We start from the raw sequence: 26,886 nt of genomic DNA, 5'->3' as shown, positions 1-26,886 counted from the left end.
TGAAAAAGGAGGCCAGAACTTTGGTCCCATGTCAGGTAGATGGGATTCAGGATCCGCTTAGAGTGTATTAAGTCATGAAGAAAATTGGCCTTTTCTGGGGACTGTCAATGCAACAGTTTTCAAAATATAAAGACCCAGAGACTTGCTTCTAAAATGAAAATTGACATGAAGAAAAAGTGAAAAAGGCAATTGGTGATTAGAGACTTTAAAGACCTAAACTTTTATATTTCCTATGTCTACCCCCTACTTCCTAAAAACACAATCAATCTGGAAGTGTTGCTGGAGGTAGGCAATTACTGGGGATTATGTGTGTGGGTGGGTGTGTTCATGTTTGTGCAGAGGCACGGGATGCCTCGGATCATTTCCACAAATTTAATACAAAATTTGTGGAGTCTTCTCTTTGCTAAGTCCAGCCACACAGCTCTTGTGTAAAAGCCAGAAATCTTTTTGAAGTCTCACATTGTGCACTGAACCAAATGTTACCAGGAAAGCTCAGTGATTCTTTTCTTTAACTTAGTATAGAAATGTAGGATTGTGGAATAGGGTGGAAGGATGGGATTCACAGGAATTGGGAGAAAATAGAGGAGTGGGTCCTTTTTTCCACATATGCATCCTGCTTCAGTAAACAAGGGTTGGGACAACATTCAAGTTACTAACTGGGTGTCTCCAAGTTCAAGAAGCACACCACCACCTAGTTTTCTCTCAAGAAGTGCTTTCCCCTTCCCTCCTCTTCCCCTGCTCACATGATCACTTTGCAAATAAAACTTCTCTGTCTCTAAAAAGATACATTACAAAAAATAACTTTGAGATCCAGTTTCTGTATCCACCTCCTAAATGTGAGCAACTGGTATTTAGTAGAAATCTACATAGTTTCTCTATCCTCACATACACTTGCTGTTCCTGGGAGGACCTGAACCAGATTGGAGTCCATGCTTGGAACCCTAGGTTCAGCCACTATGAGCATTTGATGAGTTGGGCCTTGGCCTGCCTGGACACAAGAGGTTTCACCCTTCCTGGTGAATACACTGGGAGCAGACACCTTGGGAACAAGGCAGGCCTAGGCTCCACCCACCTCCAACATCGAGAGGTGGGGGGACTGGGGCATTGCAACTTAATCATTTCTTCATAAATTGGGTTTCTGTGTATTGTGTGTGTGTGTGTGTGTGTATGCAATTTAATTGCACTAAATGTGTGTCTGTGTGTGTATTAGATCATTAAGGAGAAATTGGTGTGATCATTTCCAAATTTTCTATTTCTCCTTCCTGTTTAGGTCAGGGTTAAATGATATTCAGAGAAGCTATACCGAGCCTTCCAACCATCCTAGTACTTCAGGATGTGTGTTGGGCCCCTGATACCAAACCAGGTTGTCAATGTGACACACACTGAAATGATTCTGTCCAGGTGGTTCAGATAGTTCTGAAATGATGTCCATCTCACCAATTCAAGCAAGATGGAACCCGTTCAATGTTCATTGGCTGTCATGGTTGACCTTAGAGTCTCCTTTCTCCCTAATATTTGCTGTCATTGTATGGCTGGGATATTTATTCAATCTCTTCTCTCCTCCTTTCTCTTGGATGGTCCAGATGTGCTTTCTGAGCCTCAGTGGGCTTCCATCTCCAGGTGGAGCCGGGCCAGTTGTCCAATTCTCCTTTTCAACTGAGGAGGACCAGTTCTTGCAAGTGCACCAAGACCTCGAGCCAGTCAATGCTGCCCCAGTGGAGCCCCACCCTCAGCGCTCACTGAGCTAGCACCACCATGCAGGCATGTAAAATATCCAAGCCAGGTGACCTGGGGCCTGCCACACTGTCTACTCCCAGGATTCGCAGACCCAGGACCCATTGCACTGGCCAGCCAAGGACCCACGCCAAGCAACATAAACCGCCACACATACAGCCACTGGGGCTCATAAACTGGGCTCAACACAACTGTGCCCAAGGGCCCAGACAAGGCTACGAGGGCCCCAATGGATCTCCTGCACTCAGGGATCATGTGTCCAGCACCAACATCCCCCTGACTGCCATGGCTTGCCTCCACTCATTTTCCACCAGCATGTATTGCAGCCTGGCTCAGTCGACTCTCCTGTAACTTCACTTCATGTTGCTGTGTGCTGAAGCCTATCCAAGTACAATCCATCTGGAGGTTTAGCTGGATTGAGGCAGTGACTGGGGAATTTGTGAGTGTGTGTTTGTGCAGGGGCATGAGGTGCCAGGGGTCATTTCCACAGGTTTAGTACAAACCTCTTGGAATCTTCTCTTTGCTCCCTTCAGCCTCATAACTCTTGTATAGGAGCAAAAATTCTTTTTCACTTCCCATCTTGTCCAGCTCGGTGATTCTTTCCTTTAATATAGTATAGAAAAAGACCATGAAAAGCAGTTGCAGACCAAATTTTTACTGTTAATTGACCAGTTGAAGTTGGAAGAGGTGAGAGGGACAACAACTCCCTGGAGGGGCTCAAAGATCTGGTGCGTTTTGAATGGAGAGAAAATGATATCATAGTTTCTTTTCAATTTGCTTTTCCCACAGGAAGCCTGATGAAACACCATTTGAAAAGAAGCATGCCTCTTATGTCCCTGAGAACAACCTCAAGAGTGAGGAAAATCTCAGTCAATTTGACAAGATCCAGATTTGTCAGCAGTCCTTTGAACACAATGGAAATCAGAAAACATTCAGTGGGAAGAAGATAGTCCTTATGTGTGAGCAAGTTTTCCACAAAGACCCATGTAATCAGCAACCTGTCAGTGTGGGAGAAGCAATTCATGTTGAATGCTATAAATCTTGCCTTACCACCAAACAGAGAACTGACACAGGAGAAAATATTTATGTGTGCAATGAATGCAAAGCAAACATGTGCCAGAAGCCAGAACTCATTAGAGATCAGACCCTTCAAAGTGCAGAGAATCCATATGAATGCAATGGGCACAGAAAAGCCTTTCACCAACAAGTATCGCTAATTGGGCAACAGAGACTCCACACAAAAAAATCTTATGAATGTAAGGAGTGTGGAAAAAAGTTTTCCTGTAAGTCAAGCCTAATGATACATGAGAGGGTCCACACAGGAGAGAAACCTTATGAATGTGTTGAGTGTGGAAAAGCTTTTACTCGTAAGTCAAACATGACCGCATATCACAGAATTCACACTGGGGGAAAACCTTATGAATGTGTTGAGTGTGGGAAATGCTTTTCTTATAAGCAACACCTCAGTGCACATCAGAGAATCCACACTGTGGGAAAACATTATGAGTGTAGTGAGTGTGGGAAAGCTTTTATTCATAAGTCAAGCATGATCATACATCAGAGAATCCACACAGGGGAAAAACCTTATGAATGTAATGAGTGTGGAAAAGCTTTTATTCTTAAGTCAAACCTCATTACTCATCAGAGAATCCACACAGGGGAAAAACCTTATGAATGTAGTGAGTGTGGAAAAGCTTTCATTCTTAAGTCAAACCTCATTACTCATCAGAGAATCCACACTGGGGAGAAGCCTTATGAATGTAGTGAGTGTGGGAAAGGATTTTCTGATAAGTCACAGTTCATTAGACATCAGAGAACCCACACTGACGAAAAACCTTATGAATGTAGTGAGTGTGGAAAGGCTTTTATTCTTAAGTCAAACCTCATTACACATCAGAGAATCCACACTGGGGAGAAGCCTTATGAATGTAGTGAGTGTGGAAAAGCTTTTATTCGTAAGTCAAACCTCATTACTCATCAGAGAATCCACGCTGGGGAGAAACCTTATGAATGTAGTGAGTGTGGGAAAGGCTTTTCTGATAAGCCACAGCTTTTTAGACATCAGAGAATCCACACAGGGGAAAAACCTTATGAATGTAGGGAGTGTGGAAAAACTTTTTCTGATAAGTCAAACATGACATCACATCAGAGGATCCACACTGGGGAAAAACCTTATGAATGTAGTGAGTGTGGAAAATCTTTTCTTCATAAGTCAAGCATGATCATACATCAGAGAATCCATGCTGGGGAAAAACCTTATGAATGTAGTGAGTGTGGGAAAGGCTTTCCTTATAAGCCACACCTCATTAGACATCAGAGAATCCACACTGGGGAAAAACCGTATGAATGTAGTGAATGTGGAAAAGGCTTTTCTCGTAAGCCACACCTCATTACACATCAGAGAATCCACACAGGGTAAAAACCTTATGAATGTAGTGAGTGTGGAAAAGCTTTTATTCGTAAGTCAAACTTCATTACTCATCAGAGAATCCACACTGGGGAGAAGCCTTATGGATGTAGTGAGTGTGGAAAATCTTTTTTCTGGTCAGTCAAGCATTAGATCACATCAGAGAATACACACAGGGGACAAACCTTATGAATGTAGTGAGTGTGGAAAATCTTTTTTCTGGTAAGTCAAGCATTAGATCACATCAGAGAATACACACAGGGGACAAACCTTATGAATGTAGTGAGTGTGGAAAGGCTTTTTCTCAGAAGTCACACCTAATCAGACATCAGAGGGTCCACACAGTGGAGAAACCTTACGAGTGTAGTGTGTATCTTCAAGCCTTTACTTATCAGACAGGATTCATTCAACATCAGAGTATCCATACAGGATAAGAACCACATGAATATAATGAGTGGAAACCCTGTTGCAGGCAGTCAAGTTTTATTAAACATCTGAATTCACGTTGGTAAGCAGAAATGTGTTACACGTGTGTTAAAAATCATACACAAACCTTTTCAGCACAGTGGAAAGCATACATGCTTCAATAAGTAGCATATTCACAGAAATGAGCAGACACACAGCATTGACTGAAAAATCATTTTCTGAAGTTAATCATTATCAGAGTCACAGACTTCAGAATTACAAAAGCGTGTCAATCAAAACACTGGCCACCATAAATCTGTTATGGTGTGTCAAAGCTTACAATGTGAATGAAAAAGCAACCATTAGCAAGAGTGCAAATACAGCATTGTTAAAGTGCAATGGATGTGGAAACATATTTTGAAAGTCTCAGCAAGAGTTAAATAATAAACATGAGGTGTATCATTTTATTTCAGAAGAGAGGGTATTTGCTGCTAAAATAATTAAGATGCAATTTGTACATGATCTCCTTTTTTTGTGAGGTGGTAAATGTGAATGCTGTTTTCAGATTAAATGTTAATAATAAATGCTCAGTATGTAACACTTGTTTCAAAAACCATCTTTGTCATTTATGCATTTATCTTTTCTAGAATCACAAAATTCCTCATCCTATTACAGAATTATATTGGAACCACAGATATCAAATGATGCATGTGTCAGTTGTAATGATAAACACCCAGACTTGAAGGATGAATCTTTTCCAGAGGCAAGATTTTCTTGTTATATCTGGCCAAGTGTGGATCCTATTTGGCCACTATCTCTCCTTGAATAGTAAGTATGGGAAATCTCTCCTGCATCTCTGCTAGCTTATCTCATACAACATGTCATAGGCACATGGCACATTGTGTCTCTGAGGTAAAGCCCTGGCAGTGGTCTCAGCTAACAGAGACGCCATCTTGGCCTGTTCACTGGGCATACAAACAGAGCAGTGGGCTGTATTCCAATTTCTCTGTCTCTGCAAAGCTGTGCTAGAACTTCCCTGATAAGCAACTCTAGTTAAGTGCAACTCTCTTCCTGTTTACCATTCACACATAATGATCATGCACAAAGGTATACCTTTCATCCCAGGTGCTAGCTTATTTTGGTCTATCTGCAAATGAGCTAAAACACTAAGGTATCAACCCTGCTTACTGGTGACTTGATTAGAGTGTCCTAAGAGATTGGCATGCCTACTGGCCAGTTACAATAACAGTGTAGGGTGGGAGTACTATTGAAACCACCCTTCTGCCTTCCCCCTCCACTGTATATATGCTTATATGATCTTCCCAATAAATGGGTATCCCTCACCAGTTTGTCTCTGGTGGTTCTGCAGCCAAGCTACACCATTGTCATGGCCCTCAGGAATCTTCAGCCTGCTGGTCAAAAAACAGCCAAGACTCTAGGAGGCATATCTCAGAGACAAAAGAATTGTCTGACATCAGACTCTTGGAGTTCCTCTTTCAGGTGGAGTTAATGTGTTAGCTGCCACTACTACTGCTCAGATTCACACTGATTTCATGTATCATGGCTTCTCACAGTAAGTTTCTTGCCATTGTATGAGCTCTTAGATGTCAACCTTTGCCTGAAGTCTTTCAATTGTAAGAGTGAGCACCAGGACCAGCATTGTCACATAGTCGGTAAGCTGTCCGAGATCCTAGCCAATCCACCATGGTTTTGCTCTTGGCTTCTGGTTTCACAACAGCTCAGCTACTGCAATTGAGCCATTGGGAGAATGAACCAGTGGACAGAAGATATCTCCCTGCTTCTGTCTTTCTCACTATAATTCAGATTTTCAAAGAAAAAAAGAAAATTAGAGAGTGGGTCCCATGACTAGTGTTGAGGGAAATGTGAAGCCCATTGACTTGAATCTCATGTGCGGCAACCTGGAGCACTTCTACTACTTAATATTTAGAATTGAGGCCCTATCAAGACCAACAATGATGAGCACTGAGTAAGAGTAAGAGAGGCAATTTTTTATTTTTATTTTTTTTTTTTTGGAAAATGTGTCATGTAGGGCCCGGTGATGTGGCCTAGTGGCTAAAGTCCTCACCTTGAACGTGCCAGAATGCCATATGTGTGACGGTTCCAATCCCGGGAGCCCTGCTTCCCATCCAGCTCCCTGGTTGTGGCCTGGGAAAGCAGTTGAGGACAGGCCAATGCTTTGAGATCCTCCATGCATGTGGGAGACCTGGAAGAGGTTCCAGGCTCCATGCTCCAGATCAGGATAGCACTGGCCGTTGCGCTCACTTGGGGTGTGAATCATCGGATGGGAGATCTTTCTCTCTGTCTCTCCTCTCCGTATATCTGACTTGGTAATAAAAATAAATAAATCTTTTTTAAAAATGTGTTGTGTAATTAGTACTTTACTTAAACTACAGAATGAAGTTCCACACATCTACCTGCTTACCACCATATTGCTCTTGTGAGCCCCCAGCTGTAAACTCTTTGCTATTGTTGCTTATCAGCTCGTGGCTCAGGTCCTCAGTAGGACACTCCTCAGAGAGCTTCCTGCAGCAGTGAGATTTATTCAATTTTTTACACTTCCTGTTTTAAAATATTCCCAGTCTCTCACAGCATCCTAACATCCTTTGATTTTTGTAGTTACATTTGAGAAATGTGTGGAATAGGGTGAAAGGATGGGATTCACAGGAATTGGGAGAAAATAGAGGAGTGGGTCCTTTTCTCCACATATACATACTGCTTCAGTAAACAAGGGTTGGGACAACATTCAAGTTACTAACTGGGTGTCTCCAAATTCAAGAAGCACACCACCACCTAGTTTTCTCTCAAGAAGTGCTTTCCCCTTCCCTCCTCTTCCCCTGCTCACATGATCACTTTGCAAATAAAACTTCTCTGTCACTAAAAGGATACATTACAAAAAATGACTTTGAGATCCAGTTTCTGTATCCACCTCCTAAATGTGAGCAACTGGTATTTAGTAGAAATCTACATAGTTTCTCTATCCTCACATACACTTGCTGTTCCTGGGAGGACCTGAACCAGATTGGAGTCCATGCTTGGAACCCTAGATTCAGCCACTATGAGCATTTGATGAGCTGGGCCTTGGCCTGCCTGGACACAAGAGGTTTCACCCTTCCTGGTGAATACACTGGGAGCAGACACCTTGGGAACAAGGCAGGCCTAGGCTCCACCCACCTCCAACATCGAGAGGTGGGTGGGACTGCAGGAGTATGACCTAATCATTTTTTTTTTCATGAGTTGAGTTTCTGTGTATTGTCTGTGTGTGTATTAGATCATTAAGGAGAAATTGGTGTGATCATTTCCAAATTTTCTATTTCTCCTTCCTGTTTTAGGTCAGGGTTAAATGATATTCAGAGAAGCTATACCAGGCCTCCCAACCATCCTAGTACTTCAGGATGTGTATTGGGCCCCTGATACCAAACCAGGTTGTCAATGTGGCACACAATCCAAGGTTTCTGTCAGCAACACTCACGTTGCCATATGCTCCAAGTCGAGCGGAGGGACCAGGGTTACAAAGAAGAGAACACACACTGGGCCATTCATGCTAAAAGAATGCCACTTTACTGAAGTTTAGCCTGCCTTTTATACTCTCTTGTTCCTCCCAGTACTTTTCCAATGCGCTAGCAGCTCCTAAGACCCCCAGGGGCATCCTGTAAAACGAGAAGCAGGGAAGCAGGAACCTGTGCTTAAGCCAAGAACTAAATGTATCAGGCCAAGATTGTGCATCATTTTACCCCTTGAACAACAAGCTAAACTGTGGAGTTAAACCTTGGGAGATGAGGCCCTGCAGTTTCTGTCCAGGTGGTTCTGATAGTTCTTAAATGATGTCCATCTCACCAATTCAAGCAAGATGGAACCTGTTCAATGTTCATTGGCTGTCATGGTTGACCTTGGAGTCTCCTTTCTCCCTAATATTTGCTGTCATTGTATGGCTGGGATATTTATTCAATCTCTTCTCTCCTCCTTTCTCTTGGATGGTCCAGATGTGCTTTCTGAGCCTCAGTGGGCTTCCATCTCCAGGTGGAGCCGGGCCAGTTGTCCAATTCTCCTTTTCAACTGAGGAGGACCTGTTCTTGCAAGTGCACCAAGACCTCGAGCCAGTCAATGCTGCCCCAGTGGAGCCCCACCCTCAGCACTCACTGAGCTAGCACCACTATGCAGGCATGTAAAATATCCAAGCCAGGTGACCTGGGGCCTGTCACACTGTCTACTCCCAGGATTCGCAGACCCAGGACCCATTGCACTGGCCAGCCAAGGACCCACGCCAAGCAACATAAACCGCCACACATACAGCCACTGGGGCTCATAAACTGGGCTCAACACAACTGTGCCCAAGGGCCTAGACAAGGCTACCAGGGCCCCAATGGATCTCCTGCACTCAGGGATCATGTGTCCAGAACCAACATCCCCTGACTGCCATGGCTTGCCTCCACTCATTTTCCACCAGCATGTATTGCAGCCTGGCTCAGTCGAATCTCCTGTAACTTCACTTCATGTTGCTGTGTGCTGAAACCTATCTAGGAACAGCATGTCCCCTGTCTCAGCCCTGATGTGAATTACCTATTGTTGTAGCCTGATACAGCACTGATCCTTCTCCACATGCTGGTTCTCAGATCTGCTACAGGATGTTAACTAATGACTCACCTGTGCTTTTGGTATCTTTTCTAAAAAATCTTTCTCTGTTCCTATTGCTTGGAGAGTGCTTCCTATGTTTTCCTTTAACAGTTTAATGATTACTTGGTATAGATTTAGCTCTTTGATCCATTTAGAGATTATTTGCATGTAATTTGACAGGTATGGGTCTTGTTTTCTTATTCTGCAACTTACTATGCACTTGTCCCAACAGCATTTGTTGAATAGACCAGGATTTTTACCTAGACTATTTTCGGTTGTCTTGTCAAAGATTAGTTGGCACTACATGTGTGGGCTCCTTTTGGGGTTTCAGTTCTGTTCCACTGATCTCTATTTCTGTACCAATACCAGACTATTTTGTTGAACCCTGCTCTGTAGTATGTCTTGAGATCTGGACCTGAGATTCCCTTCGGTTGATTTTTATTCTTCAGGATAGCTTTGGCTATTCATGGTCTCATGTGATTCAGATGAACATTTGTATCATCTTTTCTGTTTCTGAGAAGAATGTTGTTGGGATTTTGATTGGTATTGCATCAAACCTGTATGTTATTTTTGATAATATGGCAATTTTGATAATGTTTACTGTGCCAGTGAAGGAACGTGGTTTACTGTGCCAGTGAAGGAACGTGGTACGTTTCTCCCTTTTCCAAAGATTTCTTTTATTTCCTTTTTTATTGATTTATAGTTTTCATTATAGAGGTGTTTTACATATATTGTAACTTAATTCCTAGGTATTTAAGATTCCTCTCCATTATTTTAAAGGAGGCTATAGTTGCAATTTCTTTTTTTCTAAGATTTTTAAATTTTAATCGGGAAGGTGGACATACAGAGAGGAGGAGTGACAGAGACAAAAATGTTCTGTCCAATTGTTCTCTCCCCAAGTGGCTGCAATGGAGTTGAGCCCATCTGAAACTCGGAGGCAGGAGCTTCCCCAGGGTCTCTCATGCATGTGCAGGGTCCCAATGCTTGGGCTGCCCTCGTTTGCATTCCATAGCCATAGGCTGGGAGCTGAAAGGAAAAAGGGCTGCCAGCATTAAAACTGGCATCCATATTCGATCCTGGCAAAATCAAGGTCACTACTTCATCCAGTATGCTGTTGCACCAGGCCGTATACTTAAAATTTCTTAGGAATGAAGATTTTTGTATACTAGTGCCCTTGATTGTTTTCATTAATTTTGTATCCTGTTACCATGCCCTACTCTTGTATGAGTTTCAGTAGTGTCCTCACTGAGTTTTTTGGTTCTCCTGTGTAGAAAATTATGTCATCTGCAAATAGAGGTAATTTAGTTCCTCATTTGCAGTTTGAATTCATTTAATTACCTTTTCTTGCCTAATAGTTCTGGCAAGGACTTCCAATACTATATGGAAGTGCAGTGGTGACAGTTCACCACTACACTAGTTCCAGATTTTAAAATCTAGTTAAAATTTTAAAATCCAGATGAAAAATTTTTAAAATCCAGATAAAATCTAGTCCAGATTTTAGTGGTTAGGCTTCCAATCTTTCCGCATTTAGAATGCTGCTTGTATTAGGGTGTTTCATAAATTGCTTTGACTGTATTGTGTTGTAGAATGTTCCTTTTATGCCTCTCTTGCTTAGGGTTTTTAACATGACAAGGTGCTGCATTTTATCAAATACCATCTTTGCATCTATTGAGATGATCATGTGGTTTTGTTTTTCATTCCATTGATGTGATGTATCACATTGATTTGTGAATGGTCAACCATCGCTGCACACCTGGGATGTATCCCACCTGGTCGGTGAGAATGATCTGCCTGTTGAACTGTCGCATCCTCTTGTCTAGCATTTTGTTGAGAATTTCTGTCACTGTTCATCAAGGATATTGGTCTGTAGTTCACTTTTTCTGTTGTGTCTCTACCTGGCTTTTGTATTAAGGTGGTATTGGCTTCATAAAAAGTTTAGAAGAATTGCCTCTCTTTCTATTGTTTTGAAAAGTTTGTGGAAGATTGGGGTAATATCCTTTTAAATGTTTGGCAAAATTCAGCAGTGAAGCCATCTTGTACAGGATATTTCTTGGTTGGGTGGGCTTTAGTTAGTGATTCAATCTCAGTGCATATTGTAGATCTATTTTGATTGTTGATTGTTTCTTGATTCAATTTTTGTGTATTGTATGTGTTCAAGAATCTATTCATCTCTACTGCGTCTTCTGATTTGTTTGCATACAGTTGCTTATAATAGTTCCTAATACTTCTCTGTAGATTTCACGTGTCTGTTGTTATGTTTCCTTTCTCTTCTCTGATGCTCTTGATGCATATTTTCTCTTTCCCCCTTTTTTATTAGTTGGGCTAGTGGGGAGTCCATTTTGTTGATGTTTCTCAAAGAACCAGCTCTTTTATTCATTTCTGTTATGTACATTTCTCTTGGTCTGTATTTGGTTTATTTCCTCGCTTATTTTGATTATTTCTTTATTCCTAGTAATCTTGAGATTGCTTTGCTATTGCTTTTCTATTTCCTACAATTGTAAGATTAAGAGATTTACTTGATGCTTTTATAGTTTCTTAACACAATCATTGAGATGAACATTGCCCTTTCCATTGCTTCGATTGTGCCCAGATGTTTTGATCTGTTGTGTTGATGCCTTCACTTGTTTCAGGCTTTTAAAAAAATTTCCCCTTTGATTTGCTCTCTAACCCATTGCTCATTTTGTAACATAATTCAGTCTCCATGTGTTTGCAAGTTTTCCTATGTGTTTTGGCTTCTTGATCTCTTGCCTCACTCCACCAAGGTCTGAAAACATGCATGGTATATTGTTGATTTTTAAAAATTTGGTGATGCTTACTTTGTGGCTTATAATGTGGTCAATTCTGGAGAAGGTTCCATGCACTGACAAAAATAGTGTATTCTCTTGTATAGAATTAAAGGCTCAGTAGATATCAACTAAGTCCACTTGTTCTAGAGTTTGAGTGAGTTGTGTTTTCTTTGCTGAGTTTTTCCTTTTTTTAATCTGTCCATTGACATTAATATGGTATTAACTTCACCCATTATGATTATGTTGGAATCTATTTCTCCCTTTATGTCCATTAATGTTTGTTTCACATAACCAGATGTCTTTGCATTTGGCTCATATACATTTATTATGGTGACACAGCCAGATGTCTTGGCATTTGACGCATATATATTTATTACGGTGACCGCTTCTTGGTGAATGGATCCTTTGAACATTATATTGTATCCTTCTTCATCTCTTTTAATGTTCTCACATTCTATTACAAGAATGGCTATCCCTGCAAAATTTTCCTTACCATTTGTTTGGAATATCTTCATCCTTTCACTTTCAGCTTCCTCTGATCTTTGTTAATGAGATCAAAAGCCTTTGATTTAGTCTTCAGTTACCCTTTTAGTGAGATGTTCTCCACTTTTGACTTTGGTTTTGATTCTTCTTTCACTAAAACATATTTCAATATCAGCTGTAAGGCAGGTTTGGAGGATTTGAATATTTGGAATTTTCCTTTACTGTGGAAGAATTTTATTTCATTTTCAAAGACAAAGGAGAACTTTGTAGGATACGTTATTCTGGGCTGACACTTTTACCCTTTTAGAATCTGGAATATGTCACTCCATTATCTTCCCAATTGTGGCCTTTCCTCTGAGAGGCCAGCTGTGAGTTTGCCTGGAGTTCCTCCATAGGCCACTTGATTTTTCTCACATGCACATCTAAGGATTTTTTTCCCTATGTTCAACTGAGAAAGCTTGATTGTTTATCATGTATCATGGTGATCAACTCTGTTGGGAGTACTGTGCCCCTCTTGGATGCTGTTTCCCAATTCTTTCTCTAGATTAGGTAAGTTTTCATTTATTACTTCAATGAATAATCCTTAAATGCCAACTTCTCTTTCTGTGTCTTCTGGATTTCTCATAATTCTTATGTTGGGCCTGTTAATTGTATTTTTATATTCTTGGATACTTTTTTTTTTAACCTTGACTTGGCTCTATTCTAGCTTTTGTTTGTTTGTTTCCCCTGGTGACAGGAAATATTTTCATTTCTTGCTCTACTGTAATTTTAACTTCTGAAATGTCAGCTTTCATTTAATTCCTTTCCTCTGTGTCAAATTCTTTAAATTCTTTGAACTCCTGTATTATGTGCTTTTTAGTGTTGGTCAGAAGCTTTATACTAAGTTTCCTGAGTTCTGTGTTCCCTATTTTTTCAATGTTTTCCTCAGTTAATTCTAAGGGTGATAGAGGCTTTTGCTGTGTTACTGAGGAGCCTTCTGGAACATTTATTGTGCCTCTGTCTCATCTTTTAACTTTTGACATTGTAAGCCTGTTTGGTGGATTTTTGCTCCTTAGTTTGGATTTCTAAGATATATTGCCAAGAGATCTGCAAATCAATTTCAAGCAAAGTTCAATCATTTGACTTAGGAACACGCCAACTGTCCCAAATAACTGGTTTGTCAGCAGCACTGCTCTTATCCAAACACAGGATGATGCCCAGTGGGCACTGATATCTAAATACACAAGATGGTTTCCAGCGGGGCACTGCCAGGGAAGTGGTGCTGTTGGCCTTCTGATCTGGGGACCACACAGATTATGTAGGATGGTAAGCTGGTGCTGTCCTCAACGTGGAATCAGCTGGATGTGACTAGTTGGAAACTTGCCCACTTCAGTGTTTGTTCCCTGTGCTGTTCCTGGGTGATTTTGAAATCTACGTTACAGCTCACCTGTGGCTGGTAGGTTTTCTGTACCCTGTAACACCACTCCACCACTGTTGTCTCTTCCCCGTGTTAAGGGGGTCTTCAGGTACATCCGTGTTGACTGCCTGACACCTATGTTTTTCTGCAATCTGCTCTCTGTTTTTTACCCTGTCCAGTGTTTCTCTGACATTTCAAGTATGTCTGCACCCTTTGTCCTATGTGGCAGATTTATTTGCAATTCTTTAAGCACACTCCATGCTGATTTCCATTTAGATCTGTTGTTTTGCACAATGTCTGTTCATTTGTATTGTCCATTGTTTCAAAGTTTTTATTTATTTATTTATTTATTTATTTATTCATTTATTTATTGTTTCTGGTTTTCTGAAGCTCTTTGTAAATCCTGGATATTAGTCCCCCATCACTTGTGTAGTGTGATAAACTTTTCTCCCATTCTGTTGGTTGCATCTACACCAGCAGGTAAGTAACCCTAAGGGGTGCAACAGACCTGCCAGGCATTCCATGAGCAGGTATGCTCAAACAGCTACTCCACACAGCCCACAGTCCACTCCTGGGTCAAGAGGGCTTAGCTGGCACCCCCATGCATCCCCAGCACACACACATCATGCACTCTAGCATCTAGAGGTTACTACAGTGAGCCAAGGGACCAACATGCCCACCAATAGCTATTCCAGGGCCAAGCTCGACAAGCCAGTGCACTCTGTGCCTGTTGTCCATCTGACATCTGCTTTATAGACAAGATGTCTTGGGCAGTGTCCCTGATCCTACAGCGCAATGGTCACCCACTTCAGGGCCAGACTGAATTACGCTTGAGGAGAAGATATTCCTCTACTATGCCCCACCCATTGCTGCACTAACCCATCCAGGGTCAGGCTCAGTGAGCCGTCATCAGCTCGCCTCTAGCCTATCAGTGCCACTATCCACCTGTCACAACTTGAAAGCCAGTCCAGCTTATGTAGTGCTCTTGCTCCTTCAGCAGGTAGTGTGCTTGCCAGCCACTCCAGGGCTGGGTCTCGTCTGCTGGTGACCCTGAGGCCAGAGCCTGTATGTCTGGAGTCCCCAACCACACAACACGCCCAGCCTGTCTCTTCAATAGTCCTTCCAGTGGGATGTCCTACATCTATAGCCAGCCTGCAAGCAATTCTGGGGCAGGCCAGCTATGCAGCACCAACACTCACTACTCCAGGCTCAGGCAGGTTAGATTTGCAGGGAATTCAAGCTAAACACTGCAGCAACATCATTTCTTGTTTCACAGGGGAGAATTATCATATGAACACCTCCGGTGTGCAAAGCAGGATTTATTTAAGAGTAGGAACCAAAGTGATTCCTGAATTAGTAGAAGCATGGCACTCCAAAGGAGGAAAGACCCAAGAAAATGGTACAAATAGTGGATTTTTATGCACCATCTCAGGGAGGTGTTCACATGAATCACCCCAAGGACAAAGAGAACCGGCGCCCATATGGGATCCCGGGGCTTTGAAGGCAAGGACTTTAGCTGCTAGGCCACGCCATTGGGCCCGAAACATAGCGTCTTAAAAGTGCATTAAGTTTCACAGTTCTTTGATGTAGATCATAAGCAGTTTGCCTGACATTGATTGTTGCTTCATTGATTACATCACAATATGTTTTTGCAAGAGATACAGGTTGTTAGAGGTTGAAATAATATTACATTTTACAGGTACCATTTTTCAGCTTTGCTGGATATGTTATCCTAGGCCGACAATTTTTTTCTTTTAGAATCTGGAATACATCACTCCATTCTCTTCTTGCCTGTAGAGTTTCCTGTGAGAGATCCCCTGTGAGTTTAATTGGCATTCCTTTATATGTCAATTGATTTTTTTCACGTGCACATTTAAGGTTCTTTTCCTTATGTTTCATTAAGAGAGCTTGATGATCATGTGTCTTGGTGAAGATCGCTTTTGATCAAACCTGTTGGGAGTTCTGTGCCCCTACTGGATGTTGTTTCCCACTTCTTTCTCTAGATTAGGGAAATGTTGGTAGTGCAGCAAGTGTGCCCTAAGATGGCGCTGAGACCTTTCCTCCTCTCAGAACTTGGAGGTATACAGGTTTCAGGAAGTGCCTTCTGATTGGCCCATAGCTGCATGCCTAGTGCGTGTGCTAAGCGTGATCAGAGTTATGATTGGCGTGCCTGCCGCGTGCATCAGTGACCTTTAAGCTAATTGGACTAGGATTTTATATAGCGGTGGGGGTTCCAGGAAGGAGGGGGGACAGGACAGGAAGAAGAAGAAGGAGACGGACGGACTGAGATGGACGGACAGATGGACTGAGATGGAGGACAGGGCACGACTGGGATGGACGGACGGATAGAAGAAGACTAGGGGTGACGAGGAGACTGGGGGATGAAGCAGAGAGAAACGGAAGAAAAACAGGAGGTAGAAGAAGTCGAGTTGACTGGCTGGGAAACGGACTGGTTGGAAAAATAAAGTGCCTCAAGAAACAGAGCCTGGAGTGTTAGGTGAATTATTCTGTGGGACGAAAGACCCCAATAACTAGTGCCGTGACTCGGACCCAATTCAGTCAGTAAGCAGCAAAATAAATAAATAAATAAATAAATAAGTAAATAAATAAATAAATGTAAGCAACTGAGCCAACAGCTCAGGAAGCCACAAAAGTGAGAAAAAGGTAACCAGCTGAGCAGTTCACTCAGGGAGCCATTTACAGCAGGAATTACTTTTCTTTTTTTTTTTTTTTTTTTTAATTATTTATTGTTTAACTTCAGTAATTACATTGTATTATGTGACACAATTACATAGATACTTGGGTTCTCCCCACCCCTCCCCAAACCCTCCCACCATGGTGGATTCCTCCACCTTGTTGCATAACCACAGCTCAAGTTCAGTTGAGATTTCCCCATTGCAAGCATATACCAAACATAGAGTCCAGCATCTTATTGTCCCGTCAAGTTCAACGGCTTCTTAGGTATACCCTCTCTGGTCTGATGACAGAGCCAGCAGAGCATCATCCCAGTCAATTGAAAGCTCCAACATACCATCAGCAAAAATTTACATCATTATGGAATTAATTGACATAGTACTTTTCAACTGAGCTTTTTGCTCAGGAAGCTGTAAAAGCGGGGACATGCATGTCAAGTTCACAGAGTTGCAACAAGAAACAAAGTTCATGGTGGACGACGAGAAGGTTCACAGTTTAGTGACCAGAAAAAGGTTAGAGCAATGGGGAATTTATCCTCCACGGTGGGCATGCAGCACCTGCTGCAGAGATTGTTAAGTGAGTCAGGAGAGTCAGACTCAGAGGATAATGAAAAGGCCTCTGGAAGTGAGTCTTCTGAGGATCCCCCACCCATTGGAAGCTTGGCTAAATGCTTTGCTCTGATAGCAGTTCTTGGGATGCTGATTTTGTTAGCCAGGCCTTATATTGCTACAGGTGGCCACTTTTTGATTCATCCAGACCTCCATTACCTGACCCTAAGTTTTCTGTTGCCTGGTTTTCCACCTTTTAAATATCTTTTTAGTATGATCAGAAAGAAAAGGTTAAGAAAAAAAAAAGATTTTACAGAACTTGCCCTCTAGGCTTGCAAATTGTACTTTGGAAGGTCTTTTGTTGTGATAAATGTTTGGCAGGCTAGCTGCATCTGCATATTCATGGCCCATGGCAACTTTTGGAAAGTTAGAATTTAACAGGTAATATTAGACATCTCTTGTAATTCTTAAGGTTTTATTTGTAATGTTTTCAAAAATGTGAAATTTTATTGCAAATAATTTGTTATAAAAGTAAATTTTAATTCACTGTTGAATTGTTTCTAGGTATAAGTTAAATTAATGTTGTATTCATTGTATATAGAGCATTTTTATGGTTTAAAATCATTCTTGTGTTGTTGCTGGTTATCAAACTTTTCATTGCTTTAAATTGGTAAAGATTTTGTTTTGTTTTAAAGGTATTTGAGTAATGATTTCATGTCAATAACGAAGTCTAATCTATAATGTGTTAAATTAATAACAGCAAAAACCTTCTTCCAGAATTTTTTTAGTTGTTCTTAAAAAGGTATCCAAGAATTCAAAAATTTCCAATTCTAGGGCTTCCTTTGGCATTCTTATGAGGCCTGAAGAATGCCAACGGATTTATCTCCCGTTTTGTGAGACAGTTAATCAGGTTGATTGGATTAAAATTCTGTCGTGTCAAAATGTATAAATTTGCATTCTTGCGATGATGAAAAGACTTCATAACGATGACTTTTTTTTCTTAAGGTTTTTGTTCAAGACTATTTACTTGATGGCTTTTCAGATACTGGTTTCTGAAGAACACAATTATTATTAAGTTTGATTGAGAATAATTTTATAAGTGTTTAAAAGTGTGTGTGTGTGTGTGTGTGTGTGTGCATGTGCATGTGCATATGTGTGTCTTAATGTTTATCTTCTGTATAAACTGCTTAAAATTGTTTTAATGTGTTACTGTCTGTTTGTTGGTCAGAACATGTTCTAGCTTTTGTGAATCAAATTCAAAATTCCTCTAGGAAACATTTTAAAAAGCAGGTAAATTAATGCATCTGTCCCATCAGCTATCTGGATCCCCAGCTGCAAAGGCAGGACACATAATTTGCATATCAACAGCAAAAGCAGGTTGCCTTGAGCTCTAAATTTTTTTTCTTGTTATCTATTTTATTGTATTGTTGTTGACAATCTTTACACAGTTAATTATGGTTAAAGAACAAAAATAAATAAATAAAGGTTCAGGGGGTATAGGGAAGTGGGTAATACTATTATGTCCATATTGTTTCCACCATGGATCTGAGGTAAAGGGGGATATTGAGGGAGAAGCCCCACCCAGTCTCCCACCCACCCCAAGTCCCAGATGTGAGGCATGCTCTGAGATATTTGCTCAAGTGGTTTTAATAGTTCTCCAGTTATGAATCCCTGCCAGTTTCACTTGATGAGGTTGCCCACTGATTGATATGGTCCATCATAAAGTCTCCGTTTGCCCCATATTTCGCTGCCAACATATAGCTGAGATGAATGATTGTCCTGTTCTGTCTTCTGTCTTTTCTTGGTTAGAGTTCTGAGTCCAGCAGTTCGATTGGGGAGATCTCCCAAGATACTTTGAGGTATTCCCAGATTAGTTTCTTGTATGTTCTAGCAAGCACAGGGCCCGGCACAGTCCATCACCCTGATCAGCTGGTGGTTGCAATTGCTGGGTTGGTTCTGTTTTCGGTCCCGAGTTGCACTGGAACCAATGGGTGTTGCAGTCCAGTCTGGTTCGGCCCTTACATCAACCAGTGGGAGCTGCAGCCTAGTCGGGGCGACCCACAATAACCCCCACCAGGCCCGCCCTCTACCCTGGTTTGCCAGTTTGTGTAGCAGAAGACCAGTCTGTCCCGCATTCCATTTGGCTCTGGTACTTGTCAATGGGTATTAAAGCTTAGTTCCATCTAACCAACTCAACTCTCCGGCCCTCACAAATGTTGCTGAGTGCCTCTCTATCTAGCCATCCCAGCCCCTGTCTTAGTTTTCATGCCCTACCACGGGAATAGTGACCCAAGAAGGGGGAACCCACTTTTTCCCTACCAGGTCTCTCTCAGTCCTGGTTTATGCACTCTTTAGGTGGTTCTGTGATTTGGCTTGACAGAATTAGTCCCCAGTGCCAACCTCTGCCAGCTGATGCTGCGGCCCTGATCTAGTCCACATGCAGCGCACAGGTGTTGTAGCCTTGCTTAGTTGGGTCTGTCTCTATCCCAGCCCTCACTCTCCAGTGGGAGTAGCTGTCTGGCGAGGGGACCAGCCCTTAATCCCCCTGCCAGCTCTGCCCCTCCCCTCCTGGATCTCACGTGTGCTGGATGGGTGCTGCATTCATATCCAGTACAGGCAACCATGCCTTAGCATTCCATAGTGTGCACTGGTTTTGTCGCCACCAAACCTGGCTCATCCCACACTCTGTTCTGGTGATCGGATTTACCAGTGGATGACATGAACTGATTCAGCCTGGTCTGCTCCTGACCCATGCCGAATGTATGCCAGTGGGAAACTTTCCATGGCCTATTCTTGAGCTCTAAATTCTGCAGACACCCCCAGATCCCATCCTCATTTTCAAGCGAGGATCAGTCTGTATTTTACCAGAAAACGAAAACAGTCCACGGTGGATTCCTGAGGATCAACGGGACAAGCAAATATATTTTGTAGCTAGACTCATTCAAACTGCTTTGAGAATTTTTGGGGAGGTGGAGTCAGCAATGCCTTTGGTAAAGCAGTTAGCATATGAATAGGCTAATAAATGGTTCCTAGAGACAGTAAATCCATTGAAGGGTAGAGAAAAAAAAAAAGGTAAAAGAAGAAAAAAAAAACACAATCAAAAGTATGGCAAAAGGATGTCACCCATGTTTCCAGCTTTGGTCGCTTTTCATATGTACATGTTTCAGTTGACACCTATTCAGGTGTAACTTTTTCTCATACAGGAGAAAAGGTCCAGGATGTGATCTCTCATTGTCTGCAAGCCTTTGCAGCCTGGGGTGTTCCCCGCTGCTATAAAACAGACAATGGACCTGCCTATACAGCTAAGGCCTTCTCCAAGTTTTGTTCAGAATTTGGTATTAATCATTCCACAGGTATTCCATATAATCCTACAGGCCAGGCCATTGTAGAGCGCACACATGCGACTCTTAAAGCCTTGTTATTAAAACAAAAAGGGGGAATAGGGGCCTCACTATATCCCAATAGCCCTAAGCATCAATTGGCTCTTGTCCTATATATTTCTAATTTTTTGATTTTGGATTTGGATGGCTGTTCTGCTACTGAACGTCATGCTCCCATCGCAGGCCCCTATAAAGATTGGGTTATGTGGAAAGATGTAATAACAAAACAGTGCTTTGGCCTGCATCCGGTCTTCTGCGGATGCGAGGTGCAGTTTGTGTTTTTCCGCAGGATTTGGATGGACCAGTGTGGGTGCCTGAACGCCTGATGCGAGCAGTGATCAGATCTAAATGGATAACAGATTTAAACCTACATCCAGAAACCTTCAAACTTTTGGAAGAAAATGTTGGAAACACACTGGAACACTTAGGGGTAGGCCCTCACTTCCTAAAAAAGACTCCAAATGCAGAGAAATCAAGACCAAAATAAACAAGTGGGACCTCATCAAACTAAGAAGCTTCTGTACAGCTAGAGAAACAATCAACAAAGTAAAAAGGCAACCCACAGAATGGGAGAAGATCTTCGCACACGACTTAGGTGATAGAGGGCTGATCTCCAGAATATACAAAGAGCTACAAAACAACCAAAATGTCAAAACAAACAAGCCACTCAAGAAATGGGCACGGGAAATGGGCAAACACTTCACAAAGGAACAAACCCAAATGGCAAATAAACATATGAAAAAATGCTCAAGTTCCCTGGCAATAAGGGAAATCCAAATTAAAACATCAATGAGGTACCACCTAACGCCAGTAAGACTGGCCCACATGAATAAAAGCACCAACAACACTTGTTGGCGAGGTTGCGGGGAAAAGGGAACCCTACTCCACTGCTGGTGGGGCTGCAGGCTGGTACAGCCTCTATGGAAATCAGTATGGAGAACATTCAAACAACTCAAATACAACATACCGTATGACCCAGCAATAGCACTCCTAGGAATATATCCAGAACAATTATTTTATGAGAAACCAACATGCACTCCTATGTTCATAGCAGCACAATCAGTAATTGCAAAAACATGGAAGCAGCCAAAATGCCCATCAACAGAGGATTGGATAAGAAAGCTAAGGTTCATCTACTCCATGGAATACTACTCAGCTATTAAAAAAAACAAAATGCAGTTCTTTGTGGCCAAATGGGCCAAACTGGAAACCATAATGCTAAGGGAAATGAGCCAATCCCAAAAGGTTAAATACCACATGTTTGCCTTAATTTAAGATGATGTTATGTATAACAAGTTATGTTATGAATGTTATATGTTGTGTATAAACCAAAATTGAAATGTCAATGAGGTGGTCACAGAAGGTGGATAAGAAATCGCATTTACTTTTACCATATTGGTTACTCATTACTATGTCAATTAATTCCATAATGATGTAAATTTTTGCTGATGGTATGTTGGAGCTTTTAATTGATCGGGATGATACTCTGCTGGCTCTGTCTTCAGATCAGAGAGGGTATACCTAAGAAGCCGTTGAACTTGACTAGACAATAAGATGCTGGACTCTATGTTTGGTATATGCTTGCAATGGGGGAATCTCAACTGAACTTGAACTGTGGTTATGCAACAAGGTGGAGGAATCCACCATGGTGGGAGGGTTTGGGGAGGGGTGGGGAGAATCCCAGTACCTATGAAACTGTGTCACATAATACAATGTAATTAATGAATTTAAAATAAAATTTAAAAAAAAAATGAATCTTTGGATGTGGTAGACGCTGCTAACCCTGACGATCGTCCAGATGCAGAAGGGGCACAGCCAGAACCTTCAATTATGGATGATAGTGAAGGCATGGCCAACCCCCCTGCTGGTGAACAATAGTTCTTCCATTTTGCCTCCATTTTTTTTTTTTTACCAGCAATGTCGGCATTGGACTGCCTGCACACCCTCTGGATAACAACACTGCCAGATTTACATCCTAATGGCTAATCAGACTATAGGGATATTCAGAGGCAATCAAACCTACAGGACCTCTATGGTCATGACCACATCAGTACCCTGATTGTGCCCATGGAGTGAGTGCAACAACACTGTGAAGGACGTGCGGCAGATATTATCATAATGTATGGACCCTTGGAAGTGGCCTTCTGAGTGGACAGACTGCTAGACTACTGTGACTCCGAGGAGGGTTGTGCCTGGCTTTGCTGTGACCAATTTGTTTCCGACCTATACGAACTCCACTTTCCCAGCATATAATTATACATATGATACTTCTGTTCAATCTGTATCTGCGCAGCCCTGGAATGCTTGGGTATTGTGCATCAGTAGGGGTGGTTGCTCTCATATATCAGCTTTTGCATTTATTGATAAGGTTGTGATAAGAAACTATGTCTATAGCAGTAATGCTTTGGGAGTTTGGGAAGAGGGTGTATCGGTTAATTGTAGTGCTAATGTTATTCATGATCCTGCTTATGTATGTGTGCAATCCCCATTTATATTTATTGTTTCTATGGTTTTGGACCAGCTGGATTTTTCTTTTTCTTTCTTTTTTTTAAGTACATTTATTACAAAGTCAGATATACAGAGAGGAGGAGAGACAGAAAGGAAGATCTTCCATCTGATGATTCACTCTCCAAGTGAGCCTCAACAGCCGGTGCTGCGCCGATCCGAAGCCGGGAACCAGGAAACTCTTCCATGTCTCCCACACAGATGTAGGGTCCCAATGCATTGGGCTGTCCTCGACTGCTTTCCCAGGCCATAAGCAGGGAGTCAGATGGGAAGTGGAGCTGCTGGGATTAGAACTGGTGCCCATATGGGATCCCAGGGCTTTCAAGGTGAGGACTTTAGCTGCTAGTCCACGACTCCAGGCCCCAGCTGGATTTTTCGAGGTTTATCCTTTGCACGCCAGTAGGCAGGCCTAGCTGGTCTTAGTTTATTGTTGGTTATTGTTGTGATCTGGGCAACCGCATGCTCCTAATTGGCTCATGACACCAACAACATCAGTAGTAGTTGCTTGTTCAGGTAGTGCTAGTGCTTCACAACAGAGAATCTCCGGAAGTACAGTTAAGCATGCTGGACTGGTAGTCAAAGATGGGTAAGTATCCAATAAGGCTTTACCAACTTAAGACAGACGCCGTGTTCACAGCCATGCAGTTAGCCCATGACGGGTAAGGAGAGCCCTAACTTGGAACACCTAAGACAGGCACAGTACCTTGCTTATTAACAAAAAGGGGGAGCTGACGGGAGTGCAATAAGTGTGCCCTAAGATGGCGCTGAGACCCTTCCTCCTCTCAGAGCTTGGCGGTATACAGGTTTCAGGAAGTGCCTTCTGATTGGCCCATAACTGCATGCTTAGTGCGTGTGCTAAGCGTGATCAGAGTAATGATTGGCATGCCTACCGCGTGCATCAGTGACCTTTAAGCTAATTGGACTAGGATTGTATATAGCGGTGGGGGTTCCAGGAAGGAGGGGGGACAGGACAGGAAGAAGAAGAAGGAGACGGACAGATGGATGGACGGACATACGGACTGAGATGGAGGACAGGGCACGACTGGGATGGACGGACGGATAGAAGAAGACTAGGGGTGGTGCAGGCCTTGGAGACGGGGGCAAGTGACGCTCCTCACAGTGTGGCAGCTGTGGGGGGTGCCCCTGCTGGGTAAGACCCAATGCTGGGGGCTCACGTTAAAGACACTGCCGCAAGGCAGTGAATGAGTCCTCGGCCTCCCCCAGGACCCAAGAGAGCTCTTTCCTCAGGGTAAGTGTGCCATGAGGGAACTTGGGAACTGGTTTAAAATTCCTAGCTCCACCCATCTGCTAATATCTTGTGGCTGGATGAGTTTGGGAGGGGCGCGGGCCTTGGAGACGGGGGCAAGTGACACTCCTCACAGTGTGGCGGCTGTGGAGGGTGCCCCTGCCGGGTTGGACCCAATGCTGGGGGCTCAAGCCAAAGACACTGCCGCAAGGCAGTGGACGAGTCCTCAGCCTTTCCCAGGCCGGCCAGAGCTCCATGTGGTGCCAGGCTCTGCCTGCTGGCTGCCTGGCCAGGGAGCTCTGGGGTATTGGTTGTCTGAATCGCTTTTTAGGTAGCTCCAGGTTGATCGCACTGTGCTCCTGGGATCTCAGTCAATCCTTAATGTTCCCAATGGCGGTAACTCTTGCTTTGAAGAAATTGGCAACGGAACAGAATGTACTGGGCAGGACTGAGCAAACCTTAGCCTACAAGCAAAACTGGAAACCAGTATGGCACACTGGTCATGCAGAGCCATGCTCTGGCACCTACTGGGCTATTTGAGTCAAGGACACTAAGCCACAGTGTCTAAAGCAGAGGCCAGGACAAGTGAGGGACTGAGAGAAGCTGAGTCAGAGCAACCACTGGCAGGCGCATGATCTACGGCTAGGAACAGGCCCAGTTGGGGAAGTAAAGGGACACCTTAACTGGGTTGAGGTTCCCACCAAGGGGCGCGTGTGATGGAATGGGGTTGCGTTCTGTCTAGGAAACAGTTGCAATCTCCAGAGGCACTAGTGTGGACTGGGATTGGATGCACCAGGCCTGGCCAGACCCCAACATCATCTGGCGTCCTGGAGAACCAGGGTGGATGTGGGACTGACTAGGCTGGGTCTCAACCCCTTACTGAACCATGTGTGAGCTGTATGTGGGTATGGACGAGCCATGGCCGGGCTGAAACATCCAACAACAAGAACCAGAATGGGGTGAAAGCCAGCCAGGAAAAGCCACTGTTCCTGCTAGGACATGATGTGAACTGAATAGGGCTGGCTCAAGGACCCCCTGACATGCACAAAATCTGGCATTGGGAGAGGTTCTGATGGAGGAGCCTGGGTAACTCCTCTGGCAAGACACAGTCCCTGCAGGTAAGCGCAAGAAGCATGATAGGAAACATCCCAGAATAGGTCATGGAAAGTTTCCCACTGGCATACATTAAGCATAAGTCAGGGGCAGACCGGGCTGAGTCGGTTCATGTCATACATTGGTAAATCTGAACACCAGAACAGAGTGTGGGTCGAGCCGGGTTTGGTGGCGACAAAACCAGTGCACACTATGGAACGCTAGGGTGAGGTTGCCTGTACTGGATTTGACTGCAGCACCCAACCAGCACACGCGAGATCCAGGAAGGGAGGGGCAGAGCTGGCGGGGGGATTAAGGGGTTGGTCCCCTCGCTGGACAGCTACGCCCACTGGAAAGCTTGGGCTGGGAAGGGGACAGACCAGACTAAGCAAGGCAGCTACATCTGTGAGCTGCACGTGGACTAGATCAAGGAAAAGCCAGGCTGGGCTGATTATTCCTGCTGGTGCAAGCATAAATTAGAGTGGGTGAGGGATGTTTGGGACTAGCCACAGCATCAACTGGCAGAAGCTGGCACTGGGGACTAATTCTGTCAAGTCAAATCACAGAACCACCCGAAGAGTGCATAAACTGGGACAGAGAGAGACCTGGGAGGGAAATAGCGGGTTCCCCCTTCTTGGGTCACTACTCCCGCGGGAGGGCATGAAAACTAAGACAGGGGCTGGGGTGGCTAGACAGAGAGGCACTCAACAACATCCATGAGGGCTGGAGAGTTGAGTTGGTTAGGTGGAACTAAGCTTTAATACCCACTGACAAGTACAAGAGTCAAATAGGATGTGGGACAGACTGGTCTTCTGCTACACAAACTGGCAAACCAGGGTAGGGGGCGGGCCTGGTGGGGGTTATTGTGGGTCGCCCCAACTAGTCTGCAGCTCTCACTGGTTGATGCGGGGGCCGAGTGTGTGCTGGGCAGAGCCAGGCTGGACTGCAACACCCATTGGTTCCAGTGGAAATCAGGACTGAAAACAGAACCAACCCAGCAATTGTAACCACCAGCTGATCAGGGTAATGGACTATGCCGGGCCCTTTTTTGCTAGAACATACAAGAATCTGGTCTGGGAATACCTCAAAGTTTCTTTGGAGATCTCCCCAATCGAACTGCTGGACTCAGAACCCTAGCCAAGGAAAGATAGAGGACAGAGCAAGTCAATCAACCATCTCAGCTATATGTTGGCAGTGAAATATGGGGCAAATGAAGACTCTATGATGGACTGTGTCAATCAGTGGACGACCTCACCGAGTGAAACTGGCAGCGATTCATAACTGGAGAACTATTAAAACAATTTGAACAAGGATCTCAGAGCATACCCCACATCCGGGACTTGGGGTGGGTGGAAAAGTGGGTGGGGCTTCTCCGTCAATACCCCCCTTTAACTCAGATACATGATGGAAACAATATGGACATAGTACTATTACCCACTTCCCTATACCCTCTGAACCCTTTTATTTAACCTTAATTAACTATGTAAAGATTGTCAACAAAAATACAATAAAAAATAAAAAAAAAAGAAAAGAAAAGAAGACTAGGGGCAACGAGGAGACTGGGGGATGAAGCAGAGA

At 43.3% G+C, this 26,886-nt stretch overlaps 1 protein-coding gene and 1 pseudogene across 1 annotated transcript in view; both read left to right on the top strand.

Moving 5' to 3' along the window:
- The window catches only part of LOC131481333 (zinc finger protein 331-like), a 233,183-nt gene that overhangs the window by 69,995 nt on the left and 136,302 nt on the right, over positions 1-26,886 (top strand). The gene's annotated exons all lie outside the window — the stretch shown is intronic.
- Positions 2,846-4,575, top strand: LOC101516483 (zinc finger protein 420-like; annotated as a pseudogene).

Source organism: Ochotona princeps, chromosome 10 (genome assembly GCF_030435755.1).
Source record: "Ochotona princeps isolate mOchPri1 chromosome 10, mOchPri1.hap1, whole genome shotgun sequence".
Classification (NCBI taxonomy): Eukaryota; Metazoa; Chordata; class Mammalia; order Lagomorpha; family Ochotonidae; genus Ochotona; species Ochotona princeps.
The sequence above is the reverse complement of the archived record's forward strand: the minus strand, read 5'-3'. Positions and strand labels throughout refer to the sequence as shown.